Source organism: Corvus moneduloides, chromosome 3, assembly GCF_009650955.1.
Source record: "Corvus moneduloides isolate bCorMon1 chromosome 3, bCorMon1.pri, whole genome shotgun sequence".
Classification (NCBI taxonomy): domain Eukaryota; kingdom Metazoa; phylum Chordata; class Aves; order Passeriformes; family Corvidae; genus Corvus; species Corvus moneduloides.
In genome coordinates, this window is record NC_045478.1 from 119566660 (window position 1) to 119587039 (window position 20380).

A 20380-nucleotide genomic window follows, 5' to 3' on the forward strand; every position below is an offset into this window, starting at 1 on the left:
GGCTGCCGTGCTACAAATCCACACGATTTCCTCCAGCTCCGTGCATTTCCCACAGCCCTGCTCGGGGAGTTCAGCCATGCTGAAGCAATTCAGGGGGTAGATGTGCAGCTTGCTTAAATAGCTCTTCCTCCCATGGGCTTGGGGAAGCTCTGACCAATTTGCAGAGCGGAGGATGTGGCTCATTGTGTGCAGCAGGGAAGGCTCTGCCCCGGCTCTGTGCAAGGAGCACGGGCGGGATCACCGGAGCACGCTTGGGAAAGGGGCTCTGGGCCTTTGGGGGATGCTGAGGCTCACGCACGAAAGGTTAGGACTGGCCACTTTTTTATTTGTTTAACTCCACCAGCTTCCTTCTATGAAATCCTATTTACTCTGCTGCTCTTCTGTGGCAAGGAGAGTAAATATTAACTTAATGTAGAGAATCTAAGTAACACTGAATGGAAAAAAAATAGTAGCAGGAGAGGAGGTAACAAAATGTACCTTTAACTCAATCAGTGCTTCAGTTTGATTATTATTATTTTTTGTTTATTGGGCTGCTGCATCTGGAAGTTCCTAGCAGGAATAGCGCTAGTATTGGACATTAAACAAGTTTCCTCATGAGAAATGGAGGATGAACCCTTCTGGTGGATGAAAGCAGTAATACTATGCCATTTTTAACTGCTGCCCTCCCAAAAAGCTCTGGCAGAGCCGGAAAGTGACCTCCATCCCCAAAATCCAGTGCCTTTCTCTGGCCACATGCAGCCAGTTCTCCACAGGGAGAGTCACTTACGTCACTTATATTCTATGACCGAAACATGGGGAGAAGAGCAGGGCTGGACTTGGGTTGGGTTTTTTAAGGTGAACTGAACAGCTGAACCTTCCTCTTTTGTGAGTTAACCATTTTTATTTTTCTTCCAGCTGCCACCAAACTGATTCCAGACTAATAGTTTATGGCAGTGGATTAGAGAGATCAGATTTCTTCAAGACACAGAGTAGAAAAACTAAACCTGAAGCGATAAGTTAATATCTTGCTGGAAAGTGGGTTGGGATAATGAGTTGTGATGTAAGAAGTCATAGGCTGAGCTTGAAAAAAGTAAAGAAATAACATATTTGCTTTATTTTGAGATTCACAGGGCCCAGCCCAGCTACTGGCTGAGCAGATGAAAGCGTCAGAGACTTCAGTGGATTTGCCTGTGTTTAAATCCCTCCCAGTGGTTTGATCTCTTCCCAGTTCCTCAAGGAAGCAGAATTTGGTTCAGCAGCGCTCGGAATCAGCACGACTTTGGACCATCTTAAACAACAGTGAAAAAAGGCACTTTTAATTCAGAAGAAATGCCAGACTCGCTGTCATTCAAACCTGCAGTGGTAAACCACTTTCTAAGGCTTTTCCTCCTTTTTGTTCAGAAACCTGCCATTTTTACATTTTATCCTCTTCATTCCAGGAATATCTGCCAATCATTTGGATTCTGCCAGCTCTCCTTTATTAATTGATTAACTACTGGAACAACCTACCAGTATTTAACAGACTTCTATCCCCAAATAATTACTCTGAAAAACTAAATATATTTAACTGTTTCATCCTCTTTCTGAAACCACATTGCTTCATTTTTCTCAGATTCCCACCAATGGAAGCACACTGTAGTCCAAGCAAACACTGATATTTTGATGTTAAACCCCAAACTAAAGAAGTTTCCTGGTTTTTAAATATCACTTGAATGCAGAGCTGCATTACTGGTGTGCACATGGCCATGTGAAGTAGGAAGACCTAATGACAGAGGGCAGTCAAAGCTCAGGGAGGTTGGGTGAACAACTATTTAATGACTCTGAAGTTACTATTTATTTTACAGAACATCATTCCAATCCTCAAGGATGTGAAAGCCAGGGAGAAATATTCTAAACCCAATTTGAGAAATTTAAAACTTGATATATTCCAAGTTTCTTACAGCCCTGATGCTTATTTTGTAAGACAAAAGCTCATTTTGGATCCACATAAATCAAAATAACGAAGATCCTCTTAGGAAGAAAAATGTAGACTTTCTTAATACATAGAACAATGTTTAAGCAGCACAGAATAAGCAAATTCTCACATGGGAACAGCTGAAGTCAAGTCTAAATATATGAGCTTCATTTGAAAATGGCACTTTTAAAGGAGTTCAGTGGTTTCACTGACTAAAAAGGTAGCATGGGGAGTCTAAAGCACTCCAGGGATTTCAGATGGAATCCCACTGTGGTTTATCAAGTGGGGAATCATAACCTTAAAAGAAGTGAATTTCTAGGCCTTGACTTGCTGAGCAAGGAGGAACTTCTTTGGATGAAGTAGCTCAGGTAGGAACAAAAGAAAAATCCACCTAGACAACTGCAAGTAGTGGTGCAGGATTCCTGCAAAGGCAGGCTGGAGATCCATGGTCCCTCCAGCACCTCGGGGAACAGCGGAACATCCCAAAGCCAGGATAAAGGAAGGCTCCTTTGTTACTCCAACAGTGGTACTGGCTGAGATGTAGTGGTCACCAGAGTGATTCGAAAGAAAATCTTTGGAAACATAGACTCCAGAAGTTCCACTTCATACTAAAATAAAACATATTTAGCCCTTGGGCACTAATTGGGTATTTTGGTACTTGGCTCTTGGAATGTGGATTCTCCTCTTACTTCACCTCTGCTGCCATTTTACTGGAATATATTTAGAAATGTTGCTCTATGAATAAAATCATTGCAGAACTCTTGTGGCAAACCTGCACAGATTCCAACCCTTTATTCTTTATTTTATCAACTCTGATCACAGCATAACCAGCATTTACACACTAAAAAAATCTGTTTTATTCACGCCTCTCTATAGCTTAATGTAACCAATGTGACTTATAGAGAAAATACATATATAGAGAACAATAGGGCAATGAACTAAGTTCACTTTAAAGCAGGTTCTAAGTTTTCTACCAGCATTAATTAGAATCTTCAGTGGAATTTTGCTTTATTTTTTTAAAGTGGTTTATAATTATATTTTATTTTTAATGAGAACCAGTAATGAAAAACATAAATAGTGTATCCTTTAATGATCAACACACTGACTAATTCCACTAATGCTGAGTAGCATGTGCTGAAATGATGGATTATCTTAAAATATAATTTTACTAGCTCTGCTATGTAATTTGTTAAGCATTTAGTAATAAGTATGTCTAATAAAATATGAAAAAAATATTTAGAAAATGAACCATAATTTTAATATAATTTTAATTAATGGGAGTGCAATTGCAGTGGTTTAAATTACATTCCCAGTGGTAAAAAGCCTTTCAAACCTAATTTGTAAGCCAAGATGGTGGCTTTAATGACTGGCAGCAAAGTTTCTTCAACAGATTTCATGGGGCATGATCCAAAGATAATAGGTTTTCAGCCCAATGACAATCCAATTACAATGCCAATCAAAGCCAACTTCATGCACTCTAATTATCAGATTTAGCTGTCAGTTCAAATACAAACATAACACTTTTATTTAAATAAAAATTTAATTTAGAAAAAAGAAGACTTCATGTGTGATTTATTGAGATTGCGAGAGCAATCTAACTTATTCCTCTAGTAATATAATAAAATCAGTCTTGTATTAAAAATGTGAAAACTTTTCATTCTCCTGTATGTGCAATGCTGTATTATTCAGGAGTTAATTTAAGCAAAAAAACCATAACATAACATGGCAGCAGATATTTGCAGACTAGAAGTAGGTTAAATAGAGTAGCAAGGTTTCAATGAGACAAAACTCCAAGTGAATAAATGACAAAACCTAATTAGTTTTTTACCAGTAATCAGGAGAAGCTGTGTTAAGACCACAACCCATTTATATGGGTCTGGCACAAGGAATTTATTGTACCTCTCCTCCCTTTTCCTTCTGCTCCTGTGCACCAGGGGTGTGTAAATGCACAGCTTTTTATTACACACGCGTATTTATTTGGATACATGCAGAAGAAATATGTAAGTTATAAAAAACCACAACAAATGTTACCTTAAAATGAATTTAATGTTCCAAATATAGGCATCTCCCAGCTGAAATAGCCCCATGGTACCTACTGACTGCAACCTTGCTGTTATTCTCTCTCTCTATCAAAAGTTATTATTTATTAATTAACATCATTATAAAGTTCTCAATATAGGAAGGAAAAGCTAGTTCAGGACTCTGTATGGTCTAATACATTACAGCACAATTACCAATTCAGGCTTGGTTGAAACAGAGGTAATTGTCCTATAACATATTTAATACCTATAAAATCCTGTCTCCCCACAACTACAAGAAATAGGAGAAAAGAATTAGAGAAGGAGCAATTATTATACCATTCTTTAGAAGTATGAACTAATTTCCCCTGGCCATTTCCTGCCCCTGGTTTATATCAGCTCCTGGGTGTTTGGCAGCTTGTTGGGTACAGCCAGCACAGCAAAGGGAACAGATCCTACAGGCTCCCATCTTCAGAGGATTCCAAAAAAATATGTCCAGCAGATATTTAATATAACAAAAGCAGGTCCTACATTAGGGCTCACCGTGCTAGGTGCAAATGCTAACAGTTACAGGCCAAACATTCGGAATTCATTTCTATAGCTCCACTGCATCCAAACACTCTAATGGAAGGAGAAATCCTGGATAAGAATAGCAATTATTGGCTTGCCTGTGCTCACCTTTTTTTTTAAGCCTTTATGCTACTTCTGCTATGACAGTATTCTGTGTCATAAAACACAAGCCACGCCAGCCTCACCTTCCTACTACTTTCCATCATGTAACTCCCACTACATTTCATTCCTCTCCCTCTCTCTTTCAGATGTCCATGACATCATTCTTTGCTACTGCAAGGGACTCAACCTCACGACCACTGTGCAAGTGCAGAGAAAAAGGATTTCAGGAGCTGGAATAAATGGGAAGGAGAGGTACCACATTTATACATAATTCTGAGCGGATCATCAATCTGAAGATGGAGCCAGCAGATTCTTGAACTCACCATCATTGCTCATTATTTGGGGTTCTAAATAGCCCTGTAATCCTTGCATTTGAATGCATAATGACTTCGGAGTTCAGCCAACACAGAAATATGAAATGGAAGGGCAGAGCTAAGTTCAGCAGTGTTACATTTAAAACCTCTCTGGAGATAACCATCCAAAGCCAAGCTGCTTCCACAGTTGGTCGCCTCTTTTTCCCTGGCTCTGCCAGTCACCCTGCAGCTCCTCTATTTCTCTACCAGAAAGCCCCTCCATGGGAGGCACAGGAGGATCCTGGATGCAACCTCAAGACCAGCTACTACCTCAGAAAAGATAAGAAACTCACAATTCCACTTTGCCAAGGTCATGACATTGCTCTGCTCCCTCCAGCCAAAGCTGGAAGTTAAGAACTCAGTTCCACCATTCCCTGCAGTTGTTTCAGCTTGTGGTATTACCACTGTTTGGCTAAGACATTGTTTTCTATATTTTTTATGTACATAACACTGTAAATTTAGAGAAGGAAGGTAGTAATGATGTATCTACTGCACATGGAAGGCTAAAAAGGAAAAGCACAGCATATTTAATATACAGCTCTCAGCAGCCTGGGCTGAGCCTCGCTTTAAGAGTCCCTGGATTTTGTTTGCATTCCTTGCCAGATGTGACGGTAAAATCTCCTGACTTAAATATCAGGAGAACAAGAGCCATAATTTATCAATGTTACTATTATTTTCATTACTACTACCTTTATTCTCTAACTTGTTCAGGCATCAATAATTAGAAAGATAATTTTCAAAGCCTGTTTGACCATGCTTCCACATAGGGAATTTAAAAAATACACTGAATATCATTAGAATTACTGTACTACCTACTGTTGAGATTTGGTCAGGGATGGGAGGAAATGTTCTGAAAAATACCTTTTTCGGTCAGCTTGCCTGGCAGCACAGCATAAAACATGTCATGATCTACATGTGCTGCCTCCCATTGCTGATCCAATTAATAGGATCTATGGAAAATTAGACCTAGCTTGTAATTACATCACTATTAATTGGCTTTTATATTTGTAGTATTTTATACTGAGATAAATGAAAGAAAACTTTTTGTTTGTATAAATTCTTCTGTGTTGTCCAAGACATTTTTTTTCCTGCCACGTTACAATTAAGCTGAACATTTTGGAAACAATAGTCAGCCAAATCCTACAAGGCATTAAAAATGTTTTCCAAGGTAAAGCATCATGCCAAGGACAATGCTAACACTCAGCACAGAGGAAGAGATAAGAAAGTAAAGCAAAACATACCAGAAAATTATCCAGCTAACCTCAATTAATAGAAATACCTGAAATTCAATACTTCCCTCATCCTGGGTCTCTACACAGAAGGTGAAGTTTGTTAGGATGCTGAATGAGGAATTTAGCCCTGGGTGTTTCATGCCATCCACGAAAAGCTAAGGTGTTTTATTTTCTGAAGACAGGTAAGAGCTGATGCACCACCTCTGTGCATTTCATCAGAACTTCACCAGCTTGCAAGCGACAGCACAGTTTTTATTATGATTGATCCGCTCAACCATCACATATGCAACATGGAAACCCACACTGAACTGGTGAGCTCGCAGTGGGGACTGGGGTGCAGCCTGTTCTAACAGACACAGCTGCACTGCAGCATCACTGCTCCTAAAAAACATTGTTTAAGTCTTCAAACCTGCAGATTTCTTCATATTCATAAGGACTGTACGACAAGGACTCCAAATTTACAAATTTACACATCACCAATCTTTTGCTTCATTTTAAAAACAAGATTTGAATGCTGAAAGCAGCCTGACCTGTATTCCTGATTTACGTTTTTTTATTTCCTTGAGGATAATGACCTTTCACAGAGTAAGACGACTTTTATCAGCCTGAGCTGGAGAAAAATGTGACACAGATTTATATTCCTACACTCTTTTCTGATTTTGATGTGGATCCAATTCTGCCATCCTCACTCAGGCCGGCAGAGTCAGGTCTGCAGTGCCTTAACAGTGGAGATCTAGAGCGTAGGGAATCTGCAATAAGCAATTACAAGTTCTAGACAGGGTGAACTGGAAAGATGGAGGGGGGTTACTTCATTTCATTAAGATAATGCAGTGGGAAAGGTGAATAAGTGAAAGAGTGCATGTGCATGAGAGAAAGAGCTCAGCAAACATCCTTCTTAAATTAGATGGCTTCTCAGTTCTCTGTTACCTTGTTTGCCCTTCAGGACAAGCAGAAAGGCAAAGGAGGATTTTTTTATTTTATTTATTTATTTTAGAAAGTTGTTCTTTTGTGGATGTTCCTGGCTGGTAAAGGAAGGTCATTTCTCAATGACTGTTCTCTGAGATGAGCAGTGATCATGCACAGTCTAACTAGGCCACACTCATGTCTCAGCATTGAGACTCACAAATTTTCCTTTGCTCTTCCCCTCCTCCTACCTGTTGTGGGACACACAAGGAAAAACACACCCTCCACTGTTGCAGGCACCACTCAGTGACAGACTCTTGGGGTGCCAAAGAAGGAGCGGATTTCTGTTGTCACAGACTGGTGAATGGAGCCCCTCACAGCTGCACAGGAGATACTGGAAAATCCAGACTTTGTCCAGACCGGCTGCAGTCTGTTCCCTCACGCTGTGACACCATTTTGGAGGGAAAATTAATCCCATTACTGTTAGCTCCCACTAGCTCCAAAAAACAGAGTAATCTTGTGACATTACCAGTGTTTTGACAGGGATCCATTCCACTCCAGTATATAATATTAATTTTAAACATTTTGGCACTTCTCTAATTTTAGAAGATGAATATTGCTCCATTACAGCAGAGATCCAGGGAGCAAATGCCACAGGCAAATGGGATTAATGCTTCTCATCTCAGGTAAGGAAACACAGCAGGTCAAGCCTGTGTAAATAGGTTTTAAGTTGTTACTTGGAGCCAAATGAAGGTTGAGACTTTTAAAACCAACTGGAGGTTTTAGCAGCCTTTCTTCCCTGGAATGGGATTTCGGATTGCACTTTAACCCTTTTGTCAGCTCAGAGAGAGTTGGGCTACTTGTGCTCCAGGTGAAATCTCCCATGTTGTTATGCAAAACCAAGCTGATGGAAATGTAAACATCTGACTTATTATATGCTTGTTCCTTCAGCAAAACAGAGCTTTAGCCTTAGCAAGCCACGGCAGTATAACACGTTGTAAAAACAGTAACAATAGCAAAAATTATTAAACATTTATCTCTCCCATGAGTGAACATCTGGCATGTATCAAAACGCTGCCGTGGGGATTTAGCACCAGAACCTTTAAGGTTTTATGCAACAATGCCTAGAGAGGGCAATAACAGAGCATATTCCACATAGGATTTTTAATCACTGGCCTCTTGAAAATATCAAGAGCAGAAGCTGAGCCAGGTATCAGTTTATAAATGAAATGCTGGCGTTCTCATTTGTGACGCAGGAAAAAATATCAGCCACATTTTTAATTAAGTAAGCAGAAATTTAAAATAAACAGAATACAAGACATGATATTGCAGATAGCAAACAGATGTGATAGAGGTTCCCTTTGTAGACCTTGCATGAAGGATGCTTTGCTAAGAAGGACTTCTCTGACCTAGAAATGTTTCCGATGGTTTTCAACTCACTACCTCTACAAAGCTTTTTGTCTCTTCACCCAAGTCTTATGGAAGTTACATCCTTAATCTTGTCTTTTAAAACATCTTTAGAAAAATGTATGAATCTGTTTCTAAATCTCTCCAAGAACTTGAAAGCAACTGCTTGGAGGGAGGGGAGGAGCGAGTGGGGTGTGTGGTTTATGATTACATAAAGATTACATATGATTACACAAAGATTTATGTAAGGCAAGGGAGGAATGCATGTAGTGAATGATACGGGGAAGGAACAGAGCAAATCCTGGTAGTGGAGATTAAAAGTGCAGGGATCATGTGGATCACGTGTTGGGTCAAGAAACAAATGTGAGGGGAGAATATCAAGGGTTCTGTTTGGACTCTTGTTATACAAGAAACTATTATACAACTGTACAGCCATGTCCTCCAGCAGCACTTTCCTCTCTCCTGGTAATAAGTACAGAGTTGGGGCTTTCTAAAGGGAAGAAGAAAAACTTGAGAATTTTGTGATTAATGTTACTATTAATGAGATTGTCCCAGGGCCATAATCTCATGACTAATCCTGTTAGTTTCTTAAATAAGCAGCACGAGAAGTAAATAATTTCTGATTCTTTGGTTTTGTTTCTTTGTAATATTTTAAGATCTATTAATACTTTTTGTCAGTATTTAAAATAAATGAAGGGTTCAGCTATTTATCTTACCTAAGTGTTTTTCTAATGTATTTGAGGTTCTATGTAAGCCCATAGCAGATTTCCTTTCTTCATAAAGGAGCCCAGTCAGTTTATGCATAATGTTCAAACAAAAGGTTCTAAAATAATGCATTTTGGAGGCGATAAAGATACTGGAAAAGACAGAATTAGACAGAGGATATACATTAGTCTAGTACTTCCAAAGATTAGCATTTCTGGGTAGCACAAAGGATTCTGCTCAGGAATTCAACCCTGGTTAAACCAATGGTGGATCTGGTACAAGGAAGGAAAGAATGGGAGTAAGCAAAGGATGCTGTCACAGGGAAAGGGAGGAAGAAACCAACAAATTGACAGACTGATGGAAAAATAAAGAACCCAAAGAGGAAATCACATCCAATACCCTAGTCATGTACTGTTTAAAATTGAAAAAATCCCGTAAAGGTTGGGGACATCTTTTCTGATGACCAGGACTTGGCACATGTAGGAACCAAAGGGCAGTGCCAGGAAAGGATGTTCAGCAGTCCCTAGACCCCGCTGTTGAAGAGGAGAACACACACTCTGCTCGGAGAGGTTCCTGAGCTTTTCCAGGCACAAGGACGCAGTGCTGCCATAAGCTCCATGAATACACCCGCCTAGTTCAGCGCTACGTAACCTAAGTTTAAAATGGTATTTGTAGCATGAAATGAAATTATGATGCCAAAGTAAAATAAACGTCGAGCAAACTCAGTCAATCATCTGTATCATTCTTTATGGCTCTCATTTATATTTGATATTGAATTGCTCACTTTTTAAAATTCAAATAACTCCCTCATCGATCCGCTCCTGAATGATTTTACTGAACATATCTTTTTAGTATCTAACACACTGTGATTTTGTTCCACATATGTTGTGCACTGGCTGATTCCATCCTAACCTCACAAAACATATTAAGCTTAATAAATATATTTATGAGAATTACTTTGTATAGTCCTTATGCAATCAGCCATGCTGTGTATGATAGCCCAAGACGATGAAAACCCATTGACTTTTTGTAGCAAATTAGTCTACCTCCTAATCGGTGAACCCTGCTAAGCTTTTGAATTATGACGAGAACCAGCAGCTCAGTTAGAACACTCAAATGAATTATATCAATTCATAAACTTGTTCATGTCCAGATTTCATTAGCCACACATTAACAGCATTTTATGTTTATTACTGCTCTGACATAATCTATAAATAACTGAAATGCTAATCATAGTGTTCTGCCAGGCATCATCATTTAATCATAAAGAGATACATTATTATAAACTATAATAGATAATAACAAGTCCGGGTCAATGGCCGCATATTAAAAGATCACAATTATATCCTATAAGGGTATGTACCTCATACATTTGGTGACACAAAGGTCCATATCTAATCACTTGCAAATGTTTCCCCTCTGACACACTTACAGTACAAGGTGACACAAATTAAGAAAATATGCTTGTAAAACAGGGCAATCTTTGAGCATCAAAGTAAACAGAGAACAATTAATAGTGAGGGGAAACATTACAGCATTTGCCAATGGCAGTGCTGGTTCACTCTTCATTTCTGGGGTTTTTTTCCTTACTAAAAGAAACCATAATCACAACACTGGGAGAGTTTGTTATAGATGAGAACACTGACTTATTACTGCAGCAGCCACCAAGCCAGGGCTGCTGGGTGTTACCTCTCGGGCTGAAAACGTGGCCCAAAAGGTTAAGCTGCCTTTCTTTTGCAATCCTATTGTCCACTCCAACTCATTCTTTCAGTGACCTCATGTCATTCAACCCCTGTGATTTTCAAACGTAGCCTGTGCGTCTTCTGTTAAAGAACATCTCAACTGCAGCCACTCTCAAGGGCCATTTTGGAGGCCCCTCTCATGGGGGCATTCTGATATCAAAGCTGCTGCTTTTTTCCCCAGAATTATTTAGATTATATTTTGAATTTAAGGTGATGATGGTGGAATCAGTGGCTTACTGAGTGAAGGTAGTTCCATGTTATTTACTGAGGTAAAATCTCCTGGCAATACACAGCTTCCTAAACAAATAATTTCCATAAGAGCTTTACCAACTAAACTAGTTCTGAGTGAGGAATTAGTCTGACCCAAGGACCAGGAATTAATTGCAGATTATTAGAATAAAGTTGTTTTCTGTGGGTTTAACTTTTTTAGGTTTTGTGTTGTTTTAAAAAAAAGAAAAAATATTTAGACTAATTTAAAGCTTTAGTTGAATAGGAAGCAGAGATGCAGTCTGTCATTGTGAGCACTTGCACCTCATAGCTCAGGGTGAACTGAGGGAGATAAAGAAAGGAATGTAAAACACTATGGAAACCAACCTCTGGAGACTTAATATTCTGATCAGCTCACCTCCGAACATCTGGCTCTTAAATGTTCAAGCACAAAAACAAGAGAGCTAATGAAAGCAGTACATATTATCTCTCCCATCAATGTACCTCACAAACACCTGCTAAAATTAAAACAAATTGAATCTTGATTGCTGATTAAGTACCCCTTCTTTAGCTAGATATTCTGTCATTATTTGCCCTGGCACACAATGCATAAACTGATGAAAAGCCGGTGGTGGGCTGCAGCAGCAAAGGTTGATAAAAGACGATCAAGACAGAGCTGCATGTAAACTGCAGCACATTAACTTTATGTACTCGAGCCCTCAAAAAGTTACTTTTAGATTTTTTTCCTCATTTCCAGGGCAAAAATTATTTTCGTTTAAAAGAGAAAGCACATAAACTGAGCATATTTTTTTCCTCCAGAACACTCACATCCCAGAGGGGAGGTGATAGATGGACCTCATGGTATTGACCAACACCACTGCCCAGCTACTGAGCTGAAAAATCCCTCTGAGCAGCACTGCTGTGCCCAGTGTGCTTGTGGGGCATTATCCTGGATGTGGGAAGACTTTCAAGCAGTTATCCATGTATGGCCATGGAAAAAAGAGCCCAAAACCTCTTCAGGAATGTACGGCCTCTATTTCTCTTCAATAGATGCTTAGGCAATGGCAGGAGAAAGGTTACAGAGTTTACTGCCAATAAACTGGGGGAATGGTCTTCTTGCACACTTCAGGCAGGATAAAAACATCCATTAGGAATTTCATCACACCCATATAAATACCCTCCTACGTGAGCACCGCTGACAGATGTGTGGCTAATCTACCATGTTAACTTCATTTGAGAAGTTGTGGTTTTGTTCAAACTTTATTAGTTAAACTCGAATTGATCCCACTACATTTTAAGTCAGTATTTATTCTACTTTAAGTATGTTTCCAGATATCATAAACTCTTCAGACATCATTGTGTTTACTATATATAAATATATGTATTCATGTAAATTTCCCTGTTAAAATAATCAACTTTTATTTGACTCACGGTTCTCCAATAATCAAAAAAGAAAAAAACCAGCAACATGACAGTGTGTAAATCCTTCTCAACAATAGCACCCACAAAACCTGTTTCTTGACTGACAATAAGGTCATAACAGCACATATGTTTGGCATATGTATTTCATCAATGGTGATTATAATGTGAACCAAGAATTAGCTTCAAAATGATGGGTTACTTAAAGACCTGGAAGAGGACATTTAAACAAAAGAAAAGAAAAAAAAAAAAAAAGGCCTGAATCACTTACTAGAGCTTGACTTTTTTTTCCCCCCTTATTGCATTCTAAATTATTTAAATATACTATTAGACACCATATTGGAAAAAAACAGATGTTTTCTAATTATGAACTGATTTTACAGTGTGATGGTGTCACATATTTAAATTACAAATACACATTTTTAGCATTCCAGCTGTGCTTTACAAGAGTTTAATTTGCTTCTTGTGATATGTCACATTGCACCTGCCTTTTAAAACTCCTATAAATGTAAAACATTAGCCAAGCACAAGTATTAAGACATGCTGATGAATTCTAAAGATTTTTTATCATCTTACAGAGGATGAAATTTATAGAAAGATTTAATAATGAACCAGCTAAATGTTTATTGAAAATAACATTTACAGATACTTTCCAGAAGCACCAAGAGGGACTGATGACTTGTGTAGGCAGCACAGAGAATTTAATTGGTGCTGCTCTGCTCCTTCCACACACAAAGTATTCCACAGCAATCTATAAACTAATGAGGTTAAACATGGATAATACAGTAAAATGTTGTAGAAATCAGCTTTGCTCTCAGCCACCCCACACACAAAGAATCTGACACGTGTTTAAGACCATCAGTATCACAGTCAGAACAGGGAGATTGTCAATGACAACGCTGGTGATAAACTATGATAATGTATTTCTGAGAATAGAAGAGCAATAATTTCTAGGATAAACTTAAACTTTGAAGTAATTAACTTGTGATTCAGAGAAACATGATGAGAGCATACACAGCTATTTCTTGTCTTGCACACGCCCTGGAAATAACAACTATTGGTTTAGATTCAGGCATAAAAAGAGACGATAAACAACCCATGGAGAAGATGTAACACTGTGGATGCACCTTTTAAACCTGGCCTTCTAACAACAAAGGAAGAAGAAACTTCTGAAGCACTGCTCTTACAAAGATGTATTAAACAATATTGTAGACAAGCAGAGATGCTCCTTTAGAGGCAGTTACCTGCTACACACTTTCTAAACACAGGCAGGGACCTGCTCATTAACAAAAGTAAATTAAAGGCAGCTTTTGCAGCGGCATCGATAGGACCTGGCACAGGCTCTCCCAATGTCCCCCAAAGCTCAGTGCAGTGACCTGCACTGGGTCCCCATCACTGAATGGGGCTGGCACACAGGGACAGCCCTTCTTCCTGCCCCCTTGGACAAGCACTGCCCTGCCCATGACACAGCACAGAAATTATTTGCCCCAAACCAGAGCTGTCACCTTTGTGGCCTAGTTCAGCATTGCAAAGCCCTCAGTGGGCACACACAGATGAAACGGCAAAGGGAAAAGGGAAAGGAGGGCAGGGAAAGCCCAACGGGAGACATGACAGTGAGGGAGTTGTGATAATCAAACTGTGTTGGATAGATTTTAACATGTGGGATTTTGGTGGCTGCACACCATCATACCTGCAATTCAAAAGCTTCCATGCACTTCAATGCATTTGAGAATAAATGTGAGGGCCCTTGGGCTGCAAAAAGTGTTATAAGTCCTTTGGACACGCTTTAAAGAGACATTTTCAGGGCAAGGTTGTGTTACAAAACCGAACAATCCTTCCTCAGGAGACCTTTCAAAGCTCCCTGCCTGAGTTTTGACATGTGCTTTTTGTTTCAGCACTGCCCGGTGCAGGAGCCTTTGTCACACGCTGCAGTGGCACAAACAGGCAGGGAGAGATGGCGGATGCTCTTGCAGAGATGAAAAGGGGATGCTCTGCAGATCTCAGGGTTTTCAACCAGTCATTAGGGAAATTATTTTTGCTTTTCTGCCATGAAGTCCATGGTACACGCAGCAGAAATTCTGCGCTCTGTGCAGGTGAAGTCATTCTGCAGGAAGTTGCACTTTCTGCAGTGCGCAGACTGAGGCAGGAGAGCTGCTTTACCTGCGGCTCCCTGTTTTGTATCACATTAGGAAAATTCATGGAATATTCACCTGGCATTTTGCACAATTATTTTTTTAGACTATTTTCAGAACTTAATGCAGTCTGAAAGCAATAATAAAGAACAAAAAAAATTTCAAAACTATCTGAAAGTCTCTAGTCCTGTGTTTTTCCACTGCCAGCAATATTTTAGCTTTTATTAAACATGCCAAGCCAAATTTACTCTATTTGAGATCACTTCTGTAGATATCACTGTACATGATATACTCACAGTAAATTATTAACAGCAAAAGATGGAGCTAGGATAAACCAAGCCCATTCTGGGAGAGGAACTTGAGTCAAGCCTTACATTTTTATTTTCTTTTTGAGAAGTGTGTTATCTTTTTACCCTGCTTTCCTTGATAAACAAAACCTGCAGTGGGGTTACTTCATGCTGAAGGAAAAGTGGGTGAGACTCACCTTCCTCCTTACCACGTGAGGATGGAGGATCCTGTTCCTGTCAACTGGCCTATTCCTGTTTGGCCCTAATTCGCTATTAAGTCAGAACTTTCACCTTGACTCCATTTGGAAGAGTCAGGGAGAGGCTGTCTAAAATTAAGAGTTTTCTATTCCTGTTCTTGAGATAATATAGATGAAATGCAAAAATTTAATTAATTTTATTTCTTTCTCCAGGATTTGACCTGTTGGAATATCATCCCTAACTCTTTTACATTCTTAATAAAGGAGGAGAAAAAGAAATAAACAATTCAGTCCATGTTTCAGGAATGCTTTGTCTGGGGTTCCGTGCTATTGCTTCCTGTATCATGAAAGTAATATCAAATTGAAAATATTTCTGTTCAGCAACTTCAGCAGCTCTAAATTAAGAAAATGTGTACTTTATTGGCTTTCAATGCTTGAGCAGGTTAAGAATGTGTAAGCAAGAAAGATTTCATTTAGAAAGAGAAGTGCAATGTCCATGATACCAACAGAGACATTAAGAGAGATTAGGCCATCTTCATAAACTACTTTTCGGCTACTAGATTATAAAAATAATGAATGCCACTCATTAAAGAAAACAATTTTTGAAATAAAGAAAATTCATTTTTAAGGCAGTAACAGTTCATGGGGATAAAACTGGATGACAAGCAGCAAAACAGTTTTTACACTGTTGTACCAAAACAGGCATTGACCACCACTTGCTCTAGAGCAGGTGGCCTTTAGGTCACGCTCTGCACATGGCAGAACTGCCAGGGACTGGGAAAAAAAGGGTAGTTTGAGGAAGATTTTCTTTCTGTGACAGGAATGGAGATCTGTCTCTTCCACTTTTGTTGCCAGTTTTAATAGAGCATGATTAAAATCTGACTAATACATTTCACTTTTAATGTGTGTGTGGGCTTCAAAATTAAACTTCAAATCTCATTTACGCTTTGTTAGAAGAGATTAACAACCTCTGAATGAAAAGGTACAAGAAACAAAGATGCTTTAAATTTTGGTGGTATCCTAGCTACTTTGAAATGCAGCTGGGGAGTGATGGCATTGCCCTTGTTCATGTTCCTGGAAATGCACTGGGTGTTTCCTGCGGTTGCTCCCTAAGACATCCAGAAGCACAGCCTGCTACTGGAGGTTGAGCCAAAGCATCTCCAGGGATAATTTAGCCCTGCACACTTCATTTGAAGTTCATGAAGTAGTCACTCAGCTCAAGTGGTCTCTGCAGAGGTGCTTCAGAAGGGCCCTGCAGCAGGGAAGTGATCAGGCAGAACATGATCCATACCACGATCCCCCTTCGGAAGAACTGGATTCAGGAGTTTTCCCCCCAAAAAGGCAGGTGTCAATAAAGGGAAAGCCCTGCCATTGAGGGCAAGTGGCACAGAGAGAGGCTGCAGTCAGGAAAACTGTGGGGATTCATCCCTGCTGAGGACCCCAAGCGTAAGGAAATTTCATTCACCTGGAGCTGATGGCTTTGTTTCAAGGGGGGAAACAGGAAAATGCAGGTACAAAGTTGAATATTCAGAGTCACGATGAGAGAGATGAATCATCTTACAGTGCAGATGACAAATGAAAAAAAAAACCCCAAGCAAAATATGTGTTAAAACCAAAGTCAGAAACAACACTTTTAAGAATTTTTAAGAAAGGACACAAAGAATAACCTAGAATTTCTAAAGCATGGGTAAATATGAACCAATTACTTATTATTTCATTAAAGTGGAGATGGGAAGGACCAATTCCTAACTCTCAGTGTTTGCCTCCTGGGGTCCTAGATAGCTTTTCCTGTCAAATTAAAACAGAAAAAAAAGATAAATAAACATGAGAAATTAAGATTGTCTAGGTAGGTGAAGGAGAAAGGAAAAGAAGCAAGGAAATAATGTTCCACAATTATTACCAGAGCTAAGAGAAACAAAATTACTTGATCATAAATTCAGGATAATCTGGTTTTCTTTATGAGTTTCCATTTTATTAATGAAAGGAAGGTAACACCTTAGTGTACCCGGATGAATTAAAATGCCTATTTGTAGAAGCAATCCTCCATAGGGGTCTTTAATAGAATCTGTGAACAATTCTGGAGTCGGATAATTTAGCTGTAAAAAGGCAATATTAATAGCTCACCTCTGGGTACACAGCCCAGGCTGGACAGGAGCAGGAAGGAGGGAATATTGGCATGGAAGGCTGGGAGGTTTATTTGCATTATCCCAACCTCCTGCAGCCAAAAGGCTTCACACAAGCAGCTCTGTAAAAAAGAGGGAGAAGGTAACAAGCACCAGATCTGTAAATTGTCCGCCTTGTTTATCAAATCCAGCACACGCTCAAGCTTTGGCCTGGATGAGCCTGGAACAGAGAGTACAAAATGTGGGATTCCAGTTCACAGATGTCTTTTTTAAATCTCATTATTCTAAAAGAAATAAAATTTTTTTTAAAAAATCTTCTTTTAAATACAATTGATCAAACACTTCAACTTAACTCCTCAGCAGGGTTTAGTACACCTGAAAAAATATCCAGGTATTTCATCTGCCTCAGCTCTTGAAAGAAAGTTCCCAAAAGTTTCCACAGTCTTTGTCCTAGAAAATGTGTGTACATCAGGGATGTAACTAATTTTAATGATGTATCATACTGCAAAAGACAATGACTTTAACACTGAAAAATATTTACTTCCTAATTTTAAAGAGGGTTTCTCATTAATCTTTGAAAGAGAATATATAAAATATCTGAAGTATCTTCTCAGTTTTTTGAGCAAATCTGACAAAGATGCTGCTCATGAAAATTCCAATCAGACCTTATTAGCTGTAGTTCAATTCCGTACATGGCAGAAATTCTCTGTGAAATACGAAGAGAAAAAACAGACGAGAGGAAAGAGTTCAGGCCAGCTATGGGTACCTGCGATTCCTGCACCAGGAAAGCGGGATCATTTCAGACTTCAGAAAATCAGGGGGTTGTTCATTGGGGTTTGAAATGGGACCAGGACTCTCTTTCCAGAGGAGAGATTTGCAAAAGGCAGAAGATTTCTTTGCATCAGCCCCTGGCAATCCTCATTTTACATTAAGATGAAAACGGCCATTGGTGCTGAAGAACCACAAACCCACGAGTTTCCTGGGGAACTGCAAGAGCTGCTTGGAAAGTTTCTACAGCAACTATAGAAAATGGACTTTTTCAACTCAATTAGCTTGGTTTTGATGATGAACTGGTTTTATGAGCAAGACTGGAAATAAAGTATTATCAAAACTATAGATATTCCAGCCTGAAAATTTATACATAAGAGTAGTTCTGGTTCACTCCTCCCACCCCCATTTCTCATCTTTTCTACAGATTTTCTCTGATAAGAGTCAACCTCCCATGCTGAAACTGCCCATCTCTACCTAGAAAAGCAGGAAAAAGGACAAAAGAAATATCCAAACCTACATCTTTTCTCAAGGTAAAAACTGGGATATTGCCCTAACCAAATATCCAGACCACTGTTTCCCCAGTGTAGGAGTGGCACACAAGACACCAGGACTCTGATTTTACATCAGGCCGCTCTACACAAGCCCTAAAAACTTGTGGGGGATCTTTAATGTATAATACTGGAATCTCTTATTTCACAAACACTATTCACCTTCTCCACAAGGAAAAAAATTCTACTATTCTCAATATCAGTTGAGTAGAAATGAAAACAAACTAAATTGGGCAGATTATGACAAAGGTAATTTTCTTCTAGGGAAAGGTGAAAGGGACAAATAAGACTTAATCCACAGAGAAATTACTTTCAGGAAGATCTGTTTCTGTGGAGTTCAAACAGACACACCATGATGCAACCAGTGACCTCCCCCCTTCTTCCCTGCCCTCCCGAGACCCCACCTGGAGTCCTGTGTCCGGCTCTGGACACAGGAAAGCTGTGGAGCTGTTGGAGAGAGTCCAGAGGAGGCCATGAAGATGCTCCAAGGGCTGAAGCCCCTCTGCTCTGCAGCCAGGCTGGGAGAAGGGAAGGCTCCAGAGAGACCTTAGAGCCCCTTCCAGTGCCTGAAGGGAGCATACAAAAGGGAGGGAGAGGGACTTTTTATACGGGCGGACAGTGACAGGACAAGTGGCAATGGATCCAAACTGCCGGAGGCAGAGGTGGATGGGATATTGGGAAGGAATTCCTGGCTGGGAGGGTGGGGAGGCCCTGGCACAGGGTGCCCAGAGAAGCTGTGGCTGCCCCATCCCTGGAAGTGTCCAAGGCCAGGTTGGACAGGGCTTGGAGCAACCTGGGATAGTGGAAGGCGTCCCTGCCATGGCAGGAGTGGAACTGGATGATCTTTAAGGTCCCTCCCAGCCCAAACCATTTTATGATTCTAATAATTCCTGTGAGTCTCTTCCCCTCCTGAATTCCAACATACAGGTTATAGGGAGCTACTATAAAGTTGCAACATGATGGATCCATTCCCAAGGATAGACAGGTAAGCAAAAAGTCTACGCCTATTTCTTTCCTCTTTATTTTAATATCTATTCTGTTTTGTTATTGGGCTATTATATTTTGCTGTTGCAATTTAAACCTTTTATCAGAAATAAATCTTTGAGTTCTATTATCTTGTAACAATTCTGTAGGGACAGGCATTTCAAAAAGCTGAAAGATAAAAATGAGAAGGAAAAGAGCATTTTTGCAGGCCTCTATTAAAGTTTTCACACTGCTACATTGCAGCTATAAAATAGCATCTTTGATAATAATTCATTACATTTCCGTAATACACATGGAATATGTTATGCTGTATTAATCAACAATTCTGTTTTGCTAACTTATTAAAATCATTCATTTGAAATTGCATATTATTTTAGTGCCATCTCGTAGCTGATTTATAGTGACTGAAAGTTTATTGATAGTTTCTCATTCGCCTGAGACCTCATGAAATTTGCAAATAATGTTGGCTCTTTCTTAAATGTGCTTTTAGTCAGTAGACATCACTAAGGTACCATGAAAAACACCTGACACAATTGAAGTGGTCACTGGCTTTGGGTTTTTTGAAGGTAACACTCCAAGAGAAAAAGATAAGGATGAAATAAAAGGAATGAATGGAAGAAGTTGTGAAATCTGTTGGAAACCTGCAGAATAGCAGAAACAAGAGGAATCTCTGTCTCCCTGAGCCAGCATCAATGATTCATTAGCCACTTGCTAAAACTCAGTAATCAGTTCATGATTTGCTGAGTT

The 20380-nt window shown here is 39.5% G+C and overlaps 1 long non-coding RNA gene across 1 annotated transcript in view; it reads left to right on the top strand.

Annotated features, from left to right (window-relative positions):
* The window catches only part of LOC116441646, a 43065-nt gene extending 33112 nt beyond the window's left edge, over positions 1 to 9953 (top strand). The window contains exon 3 of the long non-coding RNA XR_004239202.1: positions 4770 to 9953. This is a non-coding gene — a long non-coding RNA (uncharacterized LOC116441646). The remainder of the gene's footprint in view (positions 1 to 4769) is intronic.
* The last annotated feature ends 10427 nt before the right edge of the window (positions 9954 to 20380 follow it).